We start from the raw sequence: 6833 nt of genomic DNA, 5'->3' as shown, positions 1-6833 counted from the left end.
AGAGTGTGTCATTATCCACAGTGAAACGAGTACTGTACCAACATGGGCTGAAAGGACACTCTGCAGGAAGAAGACATTACTCCAAAAGAAACATTTAAAAAAAAAAGCCAGATTACAGTCTACAAATGCACACAGGGACAAAGACCTTAATTTTTGCAGGTATGTCCTGTGGTCTGATGAAACTAAAATTGAACTGTTTGACCATAATGAGCACTGTTACGTTTCGAGGAAAAAGGGATAAACTTGCAAGTCTGTCATCACCATTCCAAGTGTGAAATACGGGGGTGGCAGCATCATATTGTGTTTGTTTTTTGTTTGTTTTTTTTTTTGGTTTTTTTGCTGCAGGAGGAATTGGTGCACTTCACAAAATAGATGGCATCAGGAGGAAAGGACATTAGGTGGAAATACTGAAACAACACCTCAAGACATCAGCCAGAAAGTTAAAGCTTGGGTGCAGATGGGTCTTCCAAATAGACATTGACCCAAAGCTTACTGCCAAACTGGTTACAAAGTGGCTTAAGGGTAACAAAGTCAATGTTTTGGAGTGGCCATCACAAAGCCCTGATCTCAATCCTGTTGAAAATTTATGGACAGACCTGAAAAGGCATGTGTGAGTATGACTGCCGACAAACTTGGCTAAGTTACACCAGTTCTGTCAGGAGGATGGGCTAAAATTCCAGCCTGACCACTACTGTGAGAAGCTTGTGGAAGGATATCCAAAACATTTGACCTAAGTCATACAGTTTAAAGAAAATTGTACCATATACTAATGAAATGTATATAGTATATGTATAAAGTAATGAAAAATTTTCTTAAAAGGTCCTTCTCTCATTATTCTGGCATTTGGCAAATAGAAATAATTTTGGTAATTCTAACTGACCTAGAACAGGAAAAGTTTACTCTGATTTCATGTCAGACAGTGAGAAAAAAAGCATACGTGTCTTTTTAAAAAGAGCAGGTAAACATCTGGTTTCAACTGTAAGTCATTCATCAGGATGTACAGTTATTTGTCTATATTATGTATGTAATACTTTCTGATACTATTTTTGACAGTGATTTGTTTGTCTTTGTCAGGTTCAACAGCAGATGTATGCTAGCACCGTGGATCTATTGGCTAGCACAGCTTCTGCCAGTGCAGCCTCTTTGAAGCCTGAAGACATGTTATCATTTTTCGTTTATGACTTTTGGATCATTTATAAGAGAAATGAAGAATCTACGTCTAGTAATATTGATAACTGAGAAACAATCTCGGTTTAAGAAAAGTCAATTCCCCCTTTACTGAGGCTTGTGAGCATCAGTGGTAGGACTACGTTCGCTATTCCCTACATACATTCTCTAAGGATGTCTTGTGATTACAAACCATTTTTCAGCATATTTGGTTGGTGAGACAATGCCATTAAATTGCAATTTATGACACCACAATGCCTACCCACTTGAACACCAAATTGTAATAAGACAAATGAAATCAAAGAAGAGACTATTTTCCCCAAAAAACACTTTCAAGTCTCCAAATATTTGCTCTGGAATTAGTTGGACCTTAATCATAGGCTAATACATAAGGCTACACATTATAGGCTAATACAGTAACAGCCTACTTATCTTAATAAAACATTGGAATCACAGTTCAAGTTTCAGTCAAAGGTTGTAACAATAGACCCATATCACTTTGTGAAAATCTAACATACAAAGCCTTACAAAGTTTAGAGTAAAAGATCAAACCAGTTCAGCTCATGAACGTGTACACTATAGGTGTCATGCTAATACTCTCAAGTCTTCTGTTTTGAGACCAGCTTCAATCTCAGAGCTCTTTCAAAAGCCACAATGTGGCTGCTAACCCTGAGGGGACATCCTATGCTAGCTCATTTTCACAGCAACCTCAACCCACGCATGCTATACAAGTACAATCACACTGCCGGGGGTTCCTAAACATGAGACACTACATGCTAACGTTGCCGCGAGTTAATGATATGAGACACTGATGTTGGCAATGAAGCTAGTTTCACAGATACCTTTCTTCTCATGGTAACACACTAATATCTCTGCAATGTAATGTGAAAGGCTATTGATAGGCTATAAGACATGAGGAACATTTGACCTACATGCTTGAACTTGGACACATGGACACTTAAAGATGGCGTTACAGAAAAATAGAGCGTTGATGATGATGTTTAAAGCATAGAAATCAACTGAAAGGCGCTTTGAATTACCATGTGGTTCATGTCACTCTGGGAATTCCCTAGAATAGAAAGAAATATAAAGTCATGCATTTGTCGCATGACTCATAATGAGATTTCAGAATTTATAACTGAATTTAGAAATAAGAAACTAGGCTACTAAAAAAAATCAATTATTTTTATTTTATTTATAAAATAAAAATATTTATTTATAAGAAATGAATGTCCATCAACATGTGCCCACAATGTGTCTGACATTTTGGCTGCAGTATGACCAGAATATAGGGAGATAGTGAAGCACCCATAGAAGTGGGCAGTTGCATGTACTCATTCAGGCCAAATGAATAATTTGGCAACCCACTTGGCCATCATTGTTTTAGTCTATATTTAATGTGGAATAACATTTCCAGTGTAGAAGTTTGCAATATTTTATGGTGCTCTCTGTAAAACAGTAGAGTTCAGCTGTTTTAGAATGCAATACTTATTCACTACCCACTCACTCAACAGTTCCCAGGTAGGGGGCATTTTTTGGCTGTGAGTAATTCCTTACTGTTTAATGAACCCAATAATAGAGGTGGCCCATCCCATAAAGTCACTTCATATAAGTGTGCAAACTGTACAGTACACCCCTCCTCTCTGTGCTGAATATTTGACAACAGCTTGTGTTCAGAGACTGAATGGGGACGACAGCATAGTAAGAGCCTGTGTTGTCTCCTTTTTTCTTGGGGGCTTCAAAATGGCCTCTTACCAGTGTCACTTCTCTTTAACAGAGAGTAATCGCGATGGTGCTGGGGCCTGGGTTGATGCACATTTTCAACATGCTGTGCTGTGCTGCACTGTACTGTGTTCATATTGTATTGTATTGTATTGTATTATACAGTATATGTAAACGAGTCTACGCAGTCAGGGTCTGGAGGGGGTCTGGTTCAGGAACCACAGGTTCTCATCTCTACTGTTTGCAGATGATGTTGTCTTGATGACTTCATCTAAACACGACCTGCAATATGCGCTGGGACAGTTTTCAGTCGAGTGTGTTGTGTCTGAGATGAGAATCAGCTCCTCCAAATCCGAGGCTATGGTTCTCAACTGGAAAAGCGTGGCTTGCCCTCTCCAGGTGGGTGGAGAGTCCTTGCCTCAAGTGTAGGAGTTCAAGTATCTTGGGGTTTTGTTCATGAATGAGGGAAGGACAGAGCATGAGATTGTTGTGGTAGAGAAGGAGCTGAGTCGAAAGGCAAAGCTCTCGATTGGTCAATCTACGTTCCTACCGTCACCTGTGGTCATGAGCTTTGGGTAATGACTGAAAGGACAAGATCGTGGATACAAGCTGTTGAAATGAGTTTTGTCATTTCACCCAGCTGGGCGCTTCCTTAGAGATAGGGTGAGGAGATCAGATTACGCAGGGAGGAGCTCAGAGTAGAGCTGCTGTTCCTCCACGTCCTGGACGTCTATCTAGGGAGGTGTCCCGGGCATACCCCAGAGAAGGCCCAAGACATGCTGGAGGGACTAAGGTCGTATTCACACTAGCACTGGTTAGCGCGCTTTAATCGAACTCTAGTTCTTTTGGCCACAAAGTCCGGTTCGTTTGGTCAGGTGTGAAGCGAACTCTGGTCCGCAAAAAAACCTAGGTCTCGGTCCGGTTGAAGTGAACTCTGGTACGGTTTGAATGCATATGTGAACGCCAAGCGGACCACAGGCCGCTCCAAAGACAGGAAGCGGATTACATGCAGAGCATTCTGGGTAAATAAAACCAAAACAAACACGGGTGCAAAGCTAGCGGAGCGGAGGAATGGCTCGTGGTCAGACGTGGAGTGAAGAGGAGGTAAAAGCCCTCATAGAAATATGGTCTGACGAAAATATATGTCAGTTACTCGTGACCATGCACAAAAACAACGAGGTTTATAAATTAATAAGTGAAAAAATGAAAGCAGTAGGATTCCCCCGCACTGTAGCGCAGTGTCGGACAAAAGTAATTTTGTTTACATTTCCCTGCGGAAAAGAAGTTGCGTTGTATTGACCAATAGACGAGCGGCGTTTCTTCTTCATGGTTTTTTGTCTCATTTCCTTCCATGGTTTTTAGTACAGCGCCACCACATGTGAAGGATTAGACAAGCTTCTCCAAAGGTTTGGTTCGTTTGACAAAAAGCAGTGTGAAAGCAAACCGCTCCAATTGAAAATGTTAACAATGTTTCAATTTTGGTCCCGAATCGAACCAAGTCTACTGGACTATTAGGTGTGAAAACGACCTAAGTCTCTCGGTTGGCCTGGGAACACCTTGGGGTTCCACTGGAGGAGCTGGAGGACGTGTTTGGGGTGGGGGAAGTCTGAGAGTCCCTGCTGCCCCTGCGACCAGCCCCAGATGAGTGCTGTCCCTGTGACCTGGATGAGTGGAAGAAAATGGATCGATGGATAATGACAAAATCAGAACTAGAACAGTTACAGATAGGACACATTTTGCAATATTTTTGTTCAAAGCTGTGTATAACCTCTCCCTATCCATCCTCCACTTCCCTTCTTCCCTCTGCTGTCGTCTGGCTTTGAAGATATCATGTTACAGCACAGATTGTGGAGTGTTGTGTCCGCTCCTTCAAAGGCTTGTGTCAGTGTGACTTATCTCATTATTGTCTCAGATCTGGTTCAGACACACAGCATTGGCCTGCAGATGGCTGCTGTGTGCCTCGTGGCTCCACTCATCCAGAACAGAGCATGCAGAGTCGATCAGAGGAGTAGGCTTCTCAGAGAGCAACTGTAGGGAAAAGAGCACTCAAAGAAACAATACTGCTCACTAGACAATGTGAACCTTTTATCATTTTATTAAGTTATCTCAAAAAATATCCCATTGTATTTTGTAATCCTCCTGAATTTCTGAGTTGACGTTGTTCACATCCAGTCAGTTTTTATTGATTTATCCAAAATGGCATACAACTTAAACTGTGTAACTTTTCTAGTTTAGGGTTGCTCTCTGCTTACCACATGGAAGATGTATTTGTTTGGAATGTTCCACAATTTGGCATTATAGTCCATTTTGCATTTATTCAATTGTGTTTTCATTGTTCAAAAATATCTTGAAAAAAGTGCATTCTTAATAAAAGTGGGCTTGCCTTTCCACAGCTGACCAGTAACTTAAAAGCCATACCATGGAATATTATGGAAGTTAGATAGTGCACCTTAATTTCCACTGATCTCTTGTACCAATACAATTAATTTATATTAATGTTTGTTGCTATCTGTGTGCCAATAGTTAGTTTGACTTATGTAGTTCTCATATAAGTTTTCAAAGGTATAGTGTGAAAACCAGATTTATCCATGCATTTGTCTCCAGTAGGTTAGACTACTTTAATGACAGCTGTAGTACATCTAGAACACTGCTCAGGTCTCTGCACTGGCTCCTGTGACTCAGAGAAAAGATTTTAAAGCAACTCTGCTTTTGTACAAGTCTCTTCATGGCCTAGCACCAAAGTACATCTGCCACATGTTAGTGCCATATGAAACTTCTCGCTCTCTGAAGACTTCAAGGACCGTCCTCCTGCTGGTGCCCAGAGTCAGGACTAAACATGAGGATTCAGCGTTTCAGTTGGAACAGTCTTCCTGAAGATGTGAGACAGGCCTCTACTTTGACAATGTTTAAATCCAGTAAATGTAAACGTTCTGTTTAGCTGTGCATATGACTGAAAGGTTTTTATTCTCTTCTCTTTTAGTGTTAATTTCATTACTATTATTTATGTTTGTATTTGTTTGTATTGTGATTTTAATGTCTTAATTTACTTATTCTATGAAGCACTTTCAATTACTTTGTCTACGAATTGTGCTATACAAATAAACTTTTGTCCAAATAAATTATCCTTATTTAATGTAAATAGGCTGCGTGCATGTCCTATTTTTGGCTGGACATGCATACCTGCTGTCTCAGAAATAGCAGGAGTATTTGTGGCTCACATCAGAGAGGAGGTGGGTAGTGGTGCAGTAGCTTAGAGCAGAGCAGAGCAGTGTGCTGTGGAGCTGATAAGGAGATCACTCACAGGCAGAGGAGAGGGACAGCTTTCTTCAACTCCCACTCTCACTCACAAGTGTGCACTATGCATCTGCAGAAGATTCTCATTTTAAAGTAAAGCAGGAATGGAAAACGACTTAATTGTTGAAAACTGTGCTGATCACATTCATTTACAGCGATGCAAAAAATTGGCTGTAAGTTCAATTGTCTTTTTGATCAAAATAATCCTTTTTCCTTAAGTTAAATCAGTTACTTCATACAATTTTAATTTGTGAAGTAAGATATGTTAGTTTTGTGCTTTCAGCAATGTAACATTATTATTTATTGCACCATTATTATTTATTGATTGATTAATATTGATTGCAAACCTGGAAGCATGAGCTAGGATTTGTTGGGGATGTCAATGGCAACCCCTTCTCACCAGTCTGTGATGAAAAGGGTTACCTTCTGTGTCCAAATGTGATGCTAAAAGATAATCTTGTGATGGTACACTCTGCTTGCTGTACAAGCATGCGAACATGCAAATCAACTAATAGAACAGAACATAGATCCCATTTTCTCTGTTCTGTCTATCAAGTTAACAGCTTTAATATCTCTATGTCAGTGTCTTGAACTATTTAAGAAAGATTACATTTATATATCAAAACTACAAGATATTATTATGGTTTCAA

Source organism: Periophthalmus magnuspinnatus, chromosome 8 (genome assembly GCF_009829125.3).
Source record: "Periophthalmus magnuspinnatus isolate fPerMag1 chromosome 8, fPerMag1.2.pri, whole genome shotgun sequence".
Lineage (NCBI taxonomy): Eukaryota > Metazoa > Chordata > Actinopteri > Gobiiformes > Gobiidae > Periophthalmus > Periophthalmus magnuspinnatus.
The sequence above is the reverse complement of the archived record's forward strand: the minus strand, read 5'-3'. Positions refer to the sequence as shown.